Source organism: Doryrhamphus excisus, unplaced genomic scaffold (genome assembly GCF_030265055.1).
Source record: "Doryrhamphus excisus isolate RoL2022-K1 unplaced genomic scaffold, RoL_Dexc_1.0 HiC_scaffold_25, whole genome shotgun sequence".
NCBI classification, from domain to species: Eukaryota; Metazoa; Chordata; class Actinopteri; order Syngnathiformes; family Syngnathidae; genus Doryrhamphus; species Doryrhamphus excisus.
In genome coordinates, this window is record NW_026652243.1 from 662501 (window position 1) to 672500 (window position 10000).

The 10000-nt window shown below is 52.4% G+C and overlaps 30 non-coding genes and 14 pseudogenes across 30 annotated transcripts in view; all 44 read left to right on the forward strand.

Moving 5' to 3' along the window:
- The first annotated feature begins 112 nt into the window (after nucleotides 1–112).
- LOC131118410 (5S ribosomal RNA) lies at nucleotides 113–231 on the forward strand. The gene has a single exon (XR_009125578.1). It is a non-coding gene; the product is annotated as a 5S ribosomal RNA (ribosomal RNA).
- A 112-nt stretch (nucleotides 232–343) lies between these two features.
- On the forward strand, nucleotides 344–452 carry LOC131113354 (5S ribosomal RNA; annotated as a pseudogene).
- Nucleotides 453–564: 112 nt separating this feature from the next.
- On the forward strand, nucleotides 565–683 carry LOC131114596 (5S ribosomal RNA). The gene has a single exon (XR_009121903.1). It is a non-coding gene; the product is annotated as a 5S ribosomal RNA (ribosomal RNA).
- A 112-nt stretch (nucleotides 684–795) lies between these two features.
- LOC131118105 (5S ribosomal RNA) lies at nucleotides 796–914 on the forward strand. Its single transcript, XR_009125276.1, has one exon. It is a non-coding gene; the product is annotated as a 5S ribosomal RNA (ribosomal RNA).
- Nucleotides 915–1026: 112 nt separating this feature from the next.
- Nucleotides 1027–1135, forward strand: LOC131113182 (5S ribosomal RNA; annotated as a pseudogene).
- A 112-nt stretch (nucleotides 1136–1247) lies between these two features.
- LOC131115859 (5S ribosomal RNA) lies at nucleotides 1248–1366 on the forward strand. The gene has a single exon (XR_009123127.1). It is a non-coding gene; the product is annotated as a 5S ribosomal RNA (ribosomal RNA).
- Nucleotides 1367–1478: 112 nt separating this feature from the next.
- On the forward strand, nucleotides 1479–1597 carry LOC131118903 (5S ribosomal RNA). Its single transcript, XR_009126044.1, has one exon. It is a non-coding gene; the product is annotated as a 5S ribosomal RNA (ribosomal RNA).
- Nucleotides 1598–1709: 112 nt separating this feature from the next.
- Nucleotides 1710–1818, forward strand: LOC131113355 (5S ribosomal RNA; annotated as a pseudogene).
- A 112-nt stretch (nucleotides 1819–1930) lies between these two features.
- On the forward strand, nucleotides 1931–2049 carry LOC131114597 (5S ribosomal RNA). The gene has a single exon (XR_009121904.1). It is a non-coding gene; the product is annotated as a 5S ribosomal RNA (ribosomal RNA).
- A 112-nt stretch (nucleotides 2050–2161) lies between these two features.
- On the forward strand, nucleotides 2162–2280 carry LOC131118604 (5S ribosomal RNA). Its single transcript, XR_009125765.1, has one exon. It is a non-coding gene; the product is annotated as a 5S ribosomal RNA (ribosomal RNA).
- Nucleotides 2281–2392: 112 nt separating this feature from the next.
- On the forward strand, nucleotides 2393–2501 carry LOC131113356 (5S ribosomal RNA; annotated as a pseudogene).
- A 112-nt stretch (nucleotides 2502–2613) lies between these two features.
- On the forward strand, nucleotides 2614–2722 carry LOC131111766 (5S ribosomal RNA; annotated as a pseudogene).
- A 112-nt stretch (nucleotides 2723–2834) lies between these two features.
- On the forward strand, nucleotides 2835–2953 carry LOC131118106 (5S ribosomal RNA). Its single transcript, XR_009125277.1, has one exon. It is a non-coding gene; the product is annotated as a 5S ribosomal RNA (ribosomal RNA).
- Nucleotides 2954–3065: 112 nt separating this feature from the next.
- On the forward strand, nucleotides 3066–3174 carry LOC131112543 (5S ribosomal RNA; annotated as a pseudogene).
- Nucleotides 3175–3286: 112 nt separating this feature from the next.
- Nucleotides 3287–3405, forward strand: LOC131116595 (5S ribosomal RNA). Its single transcript, XR_009123837.1, has one exon. It is a non-coding gene; the product is annotated as a 5S ribosomal RNA (ribosomal RNA).
- Nucleotides 3406–3517: 112 nt separating this feature from the next.
- Nucleotides 3518–3636, forward strand: LOC131114588 (5S ribosomal RNA). The gene has a single exon (XR_009121895.1). It is a non-coding gene; the product is annotated as a 5S ribosomal RNA (ribosomal RNA).
- A 112-nt stretch (nucleotides 3637–3748) lies between these two features.
- LOC131112545 (5S ribosomal RNA) lies at nucleotides 3749–3857 on the forward strand (annotated as a pseudogene).
- A 112-nt stretch (nucleotides 3858–3969) lies between these two features.
- LOC131116607 (5S ribosomal RNA) lies at nucleotides 3970–4088 on the forward strand. The gene has a single exon (XR_009123849.1). It is a non-coding gene; the product is annotated as a 5S ribosomal RNA (ribosomal RNA).
- A 112-nt stretch (nucleotides 4089–4200) lies between these two features.
- On the forward strand, nucleotides 4201–4319 carry LOC131114599 (5S ribosomal RNA). The gene has a single exon (XR_009121906.1). It is a non-coding gene; the product is annotated as a 5S ribosomal RNA (ribosomal RNA).
- A 112-nt stretch (nucleotides 4320–4431) lies between these two features.
- LOC131117295 (5S ribosomal RNA) lies at nucleotides 4432–4550 on the forward strand. Its single transcript, XR_009124517.1, has one exon. It is a non-coding gene; the product is annotated as a 5S ribosomal RNA (ribosomal RNA).
- A 112-nt stretch (nucleotides 4551–4662) lies between these two features.
- LOC131117380 (5S ribosomal RNA) lies at nucleotides 4663–4781 on the forward strand. Its single transcript, XR_009124599.1, has one exon. It is a non-coding gene; the product is annotated as a 5S ribosomal RNA (ribosomal RNA).
- A 112-nt stretch (nucleotides 4782–4893) lies between these two features.
- LOC131113357 (5S ribosomal RNA) lies at nucleotides 4894–5002 on the forward strand (annotated as a pseudogene).
- Nucleotides 5003–5114: 112 nt separating this feature from the next.
- On the forward strand, nucleotides 5115–5233 carry LOC131114598 (5S ribosomal RNA). Its single transcript, XR_009121905.1, has one exon. It is a non-coding gene; the product is annotated as a 5S ribosomal RNA (ribosomal RNA).
- A 112-nt stretch (nucleotides 5234–5345) lies between these two features.
- Nucleotides 5346–5464, forward strand: LOC131118107 (5S ribosomal RNA). Its single transcript, XR_009125278.1, has one exon. It is a non-coding gene; the product is annotated as a 5S ribosomal RNA (ribosomal RNA).
- Nucleotides 5465–5576: 112 nt separating this feature from the next.
- Nucleotides 5577–5685, forward strand: LOC131113184 (5S ribosomal RNA; annotated as a pseudogene).
- Nucleotides 5686–5797: 112 nt separating this feature from the next.
- Nucleotides 5798–5916, forward strand: LOC131114600 (5S ribosomal RNA). Its single transcript, XR_009121907.1, has one exon. It is a non-coding gene; the product is annotated as a 5S ribosomal RNA (ribosomal RNA).
- Nucleotides 5917–6028: 112 nt separating this feature from the next.
- LOC131118904 (5S ribosomal RNA) lies at nucleotides 6029–6147 on the forward strand. Its single transcript, XR_009126045.1, has one exon. It is a non-coding gene; the product is annotated as a 5S ribosomal RNA (ribosomal RNA).
- A 112-nt stretch (nucleotides 6148–6259) lies between these two features.
- LOC131113359 (5S ribosomal RNA) lies at nucleotides 6260–6368 on the forward strand (annotated as a pseudogene).
- A 112-nt stretch (nucleotides 6369–6480) lies between these two features.
- Nucleotides 6481–6599, forward strand: LOC131114601 (5S ribosomal RNA). Its single transcript, XR_009121908.1, has one exon. It is a non-coding gene; the product is annotated as a 5S ribosomal RNA (ribosomal RNA).
- Nucleotides 6600–6711: 112 nt separating this feature from the next.
- On the forward strand, nucleotides 6712–6830 carry LOC131118108 (5S ribosomal RNA). Its single transcript, XR_009125279.1, has one exon. It is a non-coding gene; the product is annotated as a 5S ribosomal RNA (ribosomal RNA).
- Nucleotides 6831–6942: 112 nt separating this feature from the next.
- On the forward strand, nucleotides 6943–7051 carry LOC131112546 (5S ribosomal RNA; annotated as a pseudogene).
- A 112-nt stretch (nucleotides 7052–7163) lies between these two features.
- On the forward strand, nucleotides 7164–7282 carry LOC131116618 (5S ribosomal RNA). The gene has a single exon (XR_009123860.1). It is a non-coding gene; the product is annotated as a 5S ribosomal RNA (ribosomal RNA).
- Nucleotides 7283–7394: 112 nt separating this feature from the next.
- Nucleotides 7395–7513, forward strand: LOC131114611 (5S ribosomal RNA). Its single transcript, XR_009121917.1, has one exon. It is a non-coding gene; the product is annotated as a 5S ribosomal RNA (ribosomal RNA).
- Nucleotides 7514–7625: 112 nt separating this feature from the next.
- Nucleotides 7626–7744, forward strand: LOC131116340 (5S ribosomal RNA). Its single transcript, XR_009123592.1, has one exon. It is a non-coding gene; the product is annotated as a 5S ribosomal RNA (ribosomal RNA).
- A 112-nt stretch (nucleotides 7745–7856) lies between these two features.
- LOC131113186 (5S ribosomal RNA) lies at nucleotides 7857–7965 on the forward strand (annotated as a pseudogene).
- Nucleotides 7966–8077: 112 nt separating this feature from the next.
- Nucleotides 8078–8196, forward strand: LOC131114602 (5S ribosomal RNA). Its single transcript, XR_009121909.1, has one exon. It is a non-coding gene; the product is annotated as a 5S ribosomal RNA (ribosomal RNA).
- A 112-nt stretch (nucleotides 8197–8308) lies between these two features.
- Nucleotides 8309–8427, forward strand: LOC131118605 (5S ribosomal RNA). Its single transcript, XR_009125766.1, has one exon. It is a non-coding gene; the product is annotated as a 5S ribosomal RNA (ribosomal RNA).
- Nucleotides 8428–8539: 112 nt separating this feature from the next.
- Nucleotides 8540–8648, forward strand: LOC131113360 (5S ribosomal RNA; annotated as a pseudogene).
- Nucleotides 8649–8760: 112 nt separating this feature from the next.
- LOC131114603 (5S ribosomal RNA) lies at nucleotides 8761–8879 on the forward strand. The gene has a single exon (XR_009121910.1). It is a non-coding gene; the product is annotated as a 5S ribosomal RNA (ribosomal RNA).
- Nucleotides 8880–8991: 112 nt separating this feature from the next.
- On the forward strand, nucleotides 8992–9110 carry LOC131118110 (5S ribosomal RNA). Its single transcript, XR_009125280.1, has one exon. It is a non-coding gene; the product is annotated as a 5S ribosomal RNA (ribosomal RNA).
- A 112-nt stretch (nucleotides 9111–9222) lies between these two features.
- Nucleotides 9223–9331, forward strand: LOC131112548 (5S ribosomal RNA; annotated as a pseudogene).
- A 112-nt stretch (nucleotides 9332–9443) lies between these two features.
- LOC131116629 (5S ribosomal RNA) lies at nucleotides 9444–9562 on the forward strand. The gene has a single exon (XR_009123871.1). It is a non-coding gene; the product is annotated as a 5S ribosomal RNA (ribosomal RNA).
- A 112-nt stretch (nucleotides 9563–9674) lies between these two features.
- Nucleotides 9675–9793, forward strand: LOC131115355 (5S ribosomal RNA). The gene has a single exon (XR_009122636.1). It is a non-coding gene; the product is annotated as a 5S ribosomal RNA (ribosomal RNA).
- Nucleotides 9794–9905: 112 nt separating this feature from the next.
- Nucleotides 9906–10000, forward strand: part of LOC131117297 (5S ribosomal RNA) — a 119-nt gene continuing 24 nt past the window's right edge. Inside the window, exon 1 of the ribosomal RNA XR_009124519.1 lies at nucleotides 9906–10000. This exon is cut by the window's right edge and continues 24 nt beyond it. This is a non-coding gene — a ribosomal RNA (5S ribosomal RNA).

Consider the following 10000-nt stretch of genomic DNA (forward strand, 5'->3'; position numbering starts at 1 on the left):
TTTTATGGTTTCTGCTCTTGCCTGACAGCAAAAGGCGCTGTTTGACACTTTTTGCCAGAGCCTAGTTTGGCCTGCGTCGCCTTCAAATAGGATCTTTTCAGTTGATCTGGCGGCTTACGGCCATACTATCCAGAAAAAGCCCGATCTCGTCCGATCTCGGAAGCTAAGCAGGGGCGGGCCTGGTTAGTACTTGGATGGGAGACCGCCTGGGAATACCAGGTGCTGTAAGCTTTATATGGTTTCTGCTCTTGCCTGACAGCAGAGGGCGCTGTTTGACACTTTTTGCTGGAGTCTAGTTTGGCCTGCGTCGCCTTCAAATAGGATCTTTTCAGTTGATCTGGCAGCTTACGGCCATACTACCCTGAAAACGCCCGATCTCGGACGCTAAGCAGGGGCGGGCCTGGTTGGTACTTGGATGGGAGACCGCCTGGGAATACCAGGTGCTGTAAGCTTTTTATGGTTTCTGCTCTTGCCTGACAGCAAAGGGCGCTGTTTGACACTTTTTGCCAGAGTCTAGTTTGGCCTGCGTCACCTTCAAATAGGATCTTTTCAGTTGACCTGGCAGCTTACGGCCATACTACCCTGAAAACGCCCGATCTCGTCCGATCTCGGAAGCTAAGCAGGGGCGGGCCTGGTTAGTACTTGGATGGGAGACCGCCTGGGAATACCAGGTGCTGTAAGCTTTTTATGGTTTCTGCTCTTGCCTGACAGCAGAGGGCGCTGTTTGACCCTTTTTGCTGGAGTCTAGTTTGGCCTGCGTCACCTTCAAATAGGATCTTTTCAGTTGACCTGGCAGCTTACGGCCATACTACCCTTAAAACGCCTGATCTCGTCCGATCTCGGAAGCTAAGCAGGGGCGGGCCTGGTTAGTGCTTGGATGGGAGACCGCCTGGGAATACCAGGTGCTGTAAGCTTTTTATGGTTTCTGCTCTTGCCTGACAGCAGAGGGCGCTGTTTGACACTTTTTGCTGGAGTCTAGTTTGGTCTGCGTCGCCTTCAAATAGGATCTTTTCAGTTGACCTGGCAGCTTACGGCCAAACTACCCTGAAAACGCCCGATCTCGGACGCTAAGCAGGGGCGGGCCTGGTTAGTACTTGGATGGGAGACCGCCTGGGAATACCAGGTGCTGTAAGCTTTTTATGGTTTCTGCTCTTGCCTGACAGCAAAGGGCGCTGTTTGACACTTTTTGCCAGAGTCTAGTTTGGCCTGCGTCACCTTCAAATAGGATCTTTTCAGTTGACCTGGCAGCTTACGGCCATACTACCCTGAAAACGCCTGATCTCGTCCGATCTCGGAAGCTAAGCAGGGGCGGGCCTGGTTAGTACTTGGATGGGAGACCGCCTGGGAATACCAGGTGCTGTAAGCTTTTTATGGTTTCTGCTCTTGCCTGACAGCAGAGGGCGCTGTTTGACCCTTTTTGCTGGAGTCTAGTTTGGCCTGCGTCACCTTCAAATAGGATATTTTCAGTTGACCTGGCAGCTTACGGACATACTACCCTGAAAAAGCCCGATCTCGTCCGATCTCGGAAGCTAAGCAGGGGCGGACCTGGTTAGTACTTGGATGGGAGACCGCCTAGGAATACCAGGTGCTGTAAGCTTTTTATGGTTTCTGCTCTTGCCTGACAGCAAAAGGCGCTGTTTGACACTTTTTGCCAGAGCCTAGTTTGGCCTGCGTCGCCTTCAAATAGGATCTTTTCAGTTGATCTGGCAGCTTACGGCCATACTACCCTGAAAACGCCCGATCTCGGACGCTAAGCAGGGGCGGGCCTGGTTGGTACTTGGATGGGAGACCGCCTGGGAATACCAGGTGCTGTAAGCTTTTTATGGTTTCTGCTCTTGCCTGACAGCAAAGGGCGCTGTTTGACACTTTTTGCCAGAGTCTAGTTTGGCCTGCGTCACCTTCAAATAGGATCTTTTCAGTTGACCTGGCAGCTTACGGCCATACTACCCTGAAAACGCCCGATCTCGTCCGATCTCGGAAGCTAAGCAGGGGCGGGCCTGGTTAGTACTTGGATGGGAGACCGCCTGGGAATACCAGGTGCTGTAAGCTTTTTATGGTTTCTGCTCTTGCCTGACAGCAGAGGGCGCTGTTTGACCCTTTTTGCTGGAGTCTAGTTTGGCCTGCGTCACCTTCAAATAGGATCTTTTCAGTTGACCTGGCAGCTTACGGACATACTACCCTGAAAAAGCCCGATCTCGTCCGATCTCGGAAGCTAAGCAGGGGCGGACCTGGTTAGTACTTGGATGGGAGACCGCCTGGGAATACCAGGTGCTGTAAGCTTTTTATGGTTTCTGCTCTTGCCTGACAGCAAAAGGCGCTGTTTGACACTTTTTGCCAGAGCCTAGTTTGGCCTGCGTCGCCTTCAAATAGGATCTTTTCAGTTGATCTGGCAGCTTACGGCCATACTACCCTGAAAACGCCCGATCTCGGACGCTAAGCAGGGGCGGGCCTGGTTGGTACTTGGATGGGAGACCGCCTGGGAATACCAGGTGCTGTAAGCTTTTTATGGTTTCTGCTCTTGCCTGACAGCAAAGGGCGCTGTTTGACACTTTTTGCCAGAGTCTAGTTTGGCCTGCGTCACCTTCAAATAGGATCTTTTCAGTTGACCTGGCAGCTTACGGCCATACTACCCTGAAAACGCCCGATCTCGGAAGCTAAGCAGGGGCGGGCCTGGTTAGTACTTGGATGGGAGACCGCCTGGGAATACCAGGTGCTGTAAGCTTTTTATGGTTTCTGCTCTTGCCTGACAGCAGAGGGCGCTGTTTGACCCTTTTTGCTGGAGTCTAGTTTGGCCTGCGTCACCTTCAAATAGGATCTTTTCAGTTGACCTGGCAGCTTACGGCCATACTACCCTTAAAACGCCTGATCTCGTCCGATCTCGGAAGCTAAGCAGGGGCGGGCCTGGTTAGTGCTTGGATGGGAGACCGCCTGGGAATACCAGGTGCTGTAAGCTTTTTATGGTTTCTGCTCTTTCCTGACAGCAGAGGGCGCTGTTTGACACTTTTTGCTGGAGTCTAGTTTGGCCTGCGTCGCCTTCAAATAGGATCTTTTCAGTTGATCTGGCAGCTTACGGCCATACTACCCTGAAAACGCCCGATCTCGGACGCTAAGCAGGGGCGGGCCTGGTTAGTACTTGGATGGGAGACCGCCTGGGAATACCAGGTGCTGTAAGCTTTTTATGGTTTCTGCTCTTGCCTGACAGCAAAGGGCGCTGTTTGACACTTTTTGCTGGAGTCTAGTTTGGCCTGCGTTGCCTTCAAATAGGATCTTTTCAGTTGCCTTGGCAGCTTACAGCCATACTACCCTGAAAACGCCCGATCTCATCCGATCTCGGAAGCTAAGCAGGGGCGGGCCTGGTTAGTACTTGGATGGGAGACCGCCTGGGAATACCAGGTGCTGTAAGCTTTTTATGGTTTCTGCTCTTGACTGACAGCAGAGGGCGCTGTTTGACACTTTTTGCTGGAGTCTAGTTTGGCCTGCGTCGCCTTCAAATAGGATCTTTTCAGTTGCCTTGGCAGCTTACGGCCATACTACCCTGAAAACGCCCGATCTCATCCGATCTCGGAAGCTAAGCAGGGGCGGGCCTGGTTAGTACTTGGATGGGAGACCGCCTGGGAATACCAGGTGCTGTAAGCTTTTTATGGTTTCTGCTCTTGCCTGAAAGCAGAGGGCGCTGTTTGACACTTTCTGCTGGAGTCTAGTTTGGCCTGCGTCGCCTTCAAATAGGATCTTTTCAGTTGATCTGGCAGCTTACGGCCATACTACCCTGAAAACGCCCGATCTCGGACGCTAAGCAGGGGCGGGCCTGGTTAGTACTTGGATGGGAGACCGCCTGGGAATACCAGGTGCTGTAAGCTTTTAATAGTTTCTGCTCTTGCCTGACAGCAAAGGGCGCTGTTTGACACTTTTTGCTGGAGTCTAGTTTGGCCTGCGTTGCCTTCAAATAGGATCTTTTCAGTTGCCTTGGCAGCTTACAGCCATACTACCCTGAAAACGCCCGATCTCATCCGATCTCGGAAGCTAAGCAGGGGCGGGCCTGGTTAGTACTTGGATGGGAGACCGCCTGGGAATACCAGGTGCTGTAAGCTTTTTATGGTTTCTGCTCTTGACTGACAGCAGAGGGCGCTGTTTGACACTTTTTGCTGGAGTCTAGTTTGGCCTGCGTCGCCTTCAAATAGGATCTTTTCAGTTGCCTTGGCAGCTTACGGCCATACTACCCTGAAAACGCCCGATCTCATCCGATCTCGGAAGCTAAGCAGGGGCGGGCCTGGTTAGTACTTGGATGGGAGACCGCCTGGGAATACCAGGTGCTGTAAGCTTTTTATGGTTTCTGCTCTTGCCTGAAAGCAAAGGGCGCTGTTTGACACTTTTTGCCAGAGTCTAGTTTGGCCTGCGTCACCTTCAAATAGGATCTTTTCAGTTGACCTGGCAGCTTACGGCCATACTACCCTGAAAACGCCCGATCTCGTCCGATCTCGGAAGCTAAGCAGGGGCGGACCTGGTTAGTACTTGGATGGGAGACCGCCTGGGAATACCAGGTGCTGCAAGCTTTTTATGGTTTCTGCTCTTGCCTGACAGCAAAAGGCGCTGTTTGACACTTTTTGCCAGAGCCTAGTTTGGCCTGCGTCGCCTTCAAATAGGATCTTTTCAGTTGATCTGGCGGCTTACGGCCATACTATCCTGAAAAAGCCCGATCTCGTCCGATCTCGGAAGCTAAGCAGGGGCGGGCCTGGTTAGTACTTGGATGGGAGACCGCCTGGGAATACCAGGTGCTGTAAGCTTTATATGGTTTCTGCTCTTGCCTGACAGCAGAGGGCGCTGTTTGACACTTTTTGCTGGAGTCTAGTTTGGCCTGCGTCGCCTTCAAATAGGATCTTTTCAGTTGATCTGGCAGCTTACGGCCATACTACCCTGAAAACGCCCGATCTCGGACGCTAAGCAGGGGCGGGCCTGGTTGGTACTTGGATGGGAGACCGCCTGGGAATACCAGGTGCTGTAAGCTTTTTATGGTTTCTGCTCTTGCCTGACAGCAAAGGGCGCTGTTTGACACTTTTTGCCAGAGTCTAGTTTGGCCTGCGTCACCTTCAAATAGGATCTTTTCAGTTGACCTGGCAGCTTACGGCCATACTACCCTGAAAACGCCCGATCTCGTCCGATCTCGGAAGCTAAGCAGGGGCGGGCCTGGTTAGTACTTGGATGGGAGACCGCCTGGGAATACCAGGTGCTGTAAGCTTTTTATGGTTTCTGCTCTTGCCTGACAGCAGAGGGCGCTGTTTGACCCTTTTTGCTGGAGTCTAGTTTGGCCTGCGTCACCTTCAAATAGGATCTTTTCAGTTGACCTGGCAGCTTACGGCCATACTACCCTTAAAACGCCTGATCTCGTCCGATCTCGGAAGCTAAGCAGGGGCGGGCCTGGTTAGTGCTTGGATGGGAGACCGCCTGGGAATACCAGGTGCTGTAAGCTTTTTATGGTTTCTGCTCTTGCCTGACAGCAGAGGGCGCTGTTTGACACTTTTTGCTGGAGTCTAGTTTGGTCTGCGTCGCCTTCAAATAGGATCTTTTCAGTTGACCTGGCAGCTTACGGCCAAACTACCCTGAAAACGCCCGATCTCGGACGCTAAGCAGGGGCGGGCCTGGTTAGTACTTGGATGGGAGACCGCCTGGGAATACCAGGTGCTGTAAGCTTTTTATGGTTTCTGCTCTTGCCTGACAGCAAAGGGCGCTGTTTGACACTTTTTGCCAGAGTCTAGTTTGGCCTGCGTCACCTTCAAATAGGATCTTTTCAGTTGACCTGGCAGCTTACGGCCATACTACCCTGAAAACGCCCGATCTCGTCCGATCTCGGAAGCTAAGCAGGGGCGGGCCTGGTTAGTACTTGGATGGGAGACCGCCTGGGAATACCAGGTGCTGTAAGCTTTTTATGGTTTCTGCTCTTGCCTGACAGCAGAGGGCGCTGTTTGACCCTTTTTGCTGGAGTCTAGTTTGGCCTGCGTCACCTTCAAATAGGATATTTTCAGTTGACCTGGCAGCTTACGGACATACTACCCTGAAAAAGCCCGATCTCGTCCGATCTCGGAAGCTAAGCAGGGGCGGACCTGGTTAGTACTTGGATGGGAGACCGCCTAGGAATACCAGGTGCTGTAAGCTTTTTATGGTTTCTGCTCTTGCCTGACAGCAAAAGGCGCTGTTTGACACTTTTTGCCAGAGCCTAGTTTGGCCTGCGTCGCCTTCAAATAGGATCTTTTCAGTTGATCTGGCAGCTTACGGCCATACTACCCTGAAAACGCCCGATCTCGGACGCTAAGCAGGGGCGGGCCTGGTTGGTACTTGGATGGGAGACCGCCTGGGAATACCAGGTGCTGTAAGCTTTTTATGGTTTCTGCTCTTGCCTGACAGCAAAGGGCGCTGTTTGACACTTTTTGCCAGAGTCTAGTTTGGCCTGCGTCACCTTCAAATAGGATCTTTTCAGTTGACCTGGCAGCTTACGGCCATACTACCCTGAAAACGCCCGATCTCGTCCGATCTCGGAAGCTAAGCAGGGGCGGGCCTGGTTAGTACTTGGATGGGAGACCGCCTGGGAATACCAGGTGCTGTAAGCTTTTTATGGTTTCTGCTCTTGCCTGACAGCAGAGGGCGCTGTTTGACCCTTTTTGCTGGAGTCTAGTTTGGCCTGCGTCACCTTCAAATAGGATCTTTTCAGTTGACCTGGCAGCTTACGGCCATACTACCCTTAAAACGCCTGATCTCGTCCGATCTCGGAAGCTAAGCAGGGGCGGGCCTGGTTAGTGCTTGGATGGGAGACCGCCTGGGAATACCAGGTGCTGTAAGCTTTTTATGGTTTCTGCTCTTTCCTGACAGCAGAGGGCGCTGTTTGACACTTTTTGCTGGAGTCTAGTTTGGCCTGCGTCGCCTTCAAATAGGATCTTTTCAGTTGATCTGGCAGCTTACGGCCATACTACCCTGAAAACGCCCGATCTCGGACGCTAAGCAGGGGCGGGCCTGGTTAGTACTTGGATGGGAGACCGCCTGGGAATACCAGGTGCTGTAAGCTTTTTATGGTTTCTGCTCTTGCCTGACAGCAAAGGGCGCTGTTTGACACTTTTTGCTGGAGTCTAGTTTGGCCTGCGTTGCCTTCAAATAGGATCTTTTCAGTTGCCTTGGCAGCTTACAGCCATACTACCCTGAAAACGCCCGATCTCATCCGATCTCGGAAGCTAAGCAGGGGCGGGCCTGGTTAGTACTTGGATGGGAGACCGCCTGGGAATACCAGGTGCTGTAAGCTTTTTATGGTTTCTGCTCTTGACTGACAGCAGAGGGCGCTGTTTGACACTTTTTGCTGGAGTCTAGTTTGGCCTGCGTCGCCTTCAAATAGGATCTTTTCAGTTGCCTTGGCAGCTTACGGCCATACTACCCTGAAAACGCCCGATCTCATCCGATCTCGGAAGCTAAGCAGGGGCGGGCCTGGTTAGTACTTGGATGGGAGACCGCCTGGGAATACCAGGTGCTGTAAGCTTTTTATGGTTTCTGCTCTTGCCTGAAAGCAGAGGGCGCTGTTTGACACTTTCTGCTGGAGTCTAGTTTGGCCTGCGTCGCCTTCAAATAGGATCTTTTCAGTTGCCCTGGCAGCTTACGGCCATACTACCCTGAAAAGGCCCGATCTCGTCCGATCTCGGAAGCTAAGCAGGGGTGGGCCTGGTTAGTACTTGGATGGGAGACCGCCTGGGAATACCAGGTGCTGTAAGCTTTTTATGGTTTCTGCTCTTGCCTGACAGCAGAGGGCGCTGTTTGACACTTTTTGCTGGAGTCTAGTTTGGTCTGCGTCGCCTTCAAATAGGATCTTTTCAGTTGACCTGGCAGCTTACGGCCAAACTACCCTGAAAACGCCCGATCTCGGACGCTAAGCAGGGGCGGGCCTGGTTAGTACTTGGATGGGAGACCGCCTGGGAATACCAGGTGCTGTAAGCTTTTTATGGTTTCTGCTCTTGCCTGACAGCAAAGGGCGCTGTTTGACACTTTTTGCCAGAGTCTAGTTTGGCCTGCGTCACCTTCAAATAGGATCTTTTCAGTTGACCCGGCAGCTTACGGCCATACTACCCTGAAAACGCCCGATCTCGTCCGATCTCGGAAGCTAAGCAGGGGCGGGCCTGGTTAGTACTTGGATGGGAGACCGCCTGGGAATACCAGGTGCTGTAAGCTTTTTATGGTTTCTGCTCTTGCCTGACAGCAGAGGGCGCTGTTTGACCCTTTTTGCTGGAGTCTAGTTTGGCCTGCGTCACCTTCAAATAGGATCTTTTCAGTTGACCTGGCAGCTTACGGACATACTACCCTGAAAAAGCCCGATCTCGTCCGATCTCGGAAGCTAAGCAGGGGCGGACCTGGTTAGTACTTGGATGGGAGACCGCCTGGGAATACCAGGTGCTGTAAGCTTTTTATGGTTTCTGCTCTTGCCTGACAGCAAAAGGCGCTGTTTGACACTTTTTGCCAGAGCCTAGTTTGGCCTGCGTCGCCTTTAAATAGGATCTTTTCAGTTGATCTGGCAGCTTACGGCCATACTACCCTGAAAACGCCCGATCTCGGACGCTAAGCAGGGGCGGGCCTGGTTGGTACTTGGATGGGAGACCGCCTGGGAATACCAGGTGCTGTAAGCTTTTTATGGTTTCTGCTCTTGCCTGACAGCAAAGGGCGCTGTTTGACACTTTTTGCCAGAGTCTAGTTTGGCCTGCGTCACCTTCAAATAGGATCTTTTCAGTTGACCTGGCAGCTTACGGCCATACTACCCTGAAAACGCCCGATCTCGTCCGATCTCGGAAGCTAAGCAGGGGCGGGCCTGGTTAGTACTTGGATGGGAGACCGCCTGGGAATACCAGGTGCTGTAAGCTTTTTATGGTTTCTGCTCTTGCCTGACAGCAGAGGGCGCTGTTTGACCCTTTTTGCTGGAGTCTAGTTTGGCCTGCGTCACCTTCAAATAGGATCTTTTCAGTTGACCTGGCAGCTTACGGCCATACTACCCTTAAAACGCCTGATCTCGTCCGATCTCGGAAGCTAAGCAGGGGCGGGCCTGGTTAGTGCTTGGATGGGAGACCGCCTGGGAATACCAGGTGCTGTAAGCTTTTTATGGTTTCTGCTCTTTCCTGACAGCAGAGGGCGCTGTTTGACACTTTTTGCTGGAGTCTAGTTTGGCCTGCGTCGCCTTCAAATAGGATCTTTTCAGTTGATCTGGCAGCTTACGGCCATACTACCCTGAAAACGCCCGATCTCGGACGCTAAGCAGGGGCGGGCCTGGTTAGTACTTGGATGGGAGACCGCCTGGGAATACCAGGTGCTGTAAGCTTTTTATAGTTTCTGCTCTTGCCTGACAGCAAAGGGCGCTGTTTGACACTTTTTGCTGGAGTCTAGTTTGGCCTGCGTTGCCTTCAAATAGGATCTTTTCAGTTGCCTTGGCAGCTTACAGCCATACTACCCTGAAAACGCCCGATCTCATCCGATCTCGGAAGCTAAGCAGGGGCGGGCCTGGTTAGTACTTGGATGGGAGACCGCCTGGGAATACCAGGTGCTGTAAGCTTTTTATGGTTTCTGCTCTTGACTGACAGCAGAGGGCGCTGTTTGACACTTTTTGCTGGAGTCTAGTTTGGCCTGCGTCGCCTTCAAATAGGATCTTTTCAGTTGCCTTGGCAGCTTACGGCCATACTACCCTGAAAACGCCCGATCTCATCCGATCTCGGAAGCTAAGCAGGGGCGGGCCTGGTTAGTACTTGGATGGGAGACCGCCTAGGAATACCAGGTGCTGTAAGCTTTTTATGGTTTCTGCTCTTGCCTGAAAGCAAAGGGCGCTGTTTGACACTTTTTGCCAGAGTCTAGTTTGGCCTGCGTCACCTTCAAATAGGATCTTTTCAGTTGACCTGGCAGCTTACGGCCATACTACCCTGAAAACGCCCGATCTCGTCCGATCTCGGAAGCTAAGCAGGGGCGGACCTGGTTAGTACTTGGATGGGAGACCGCC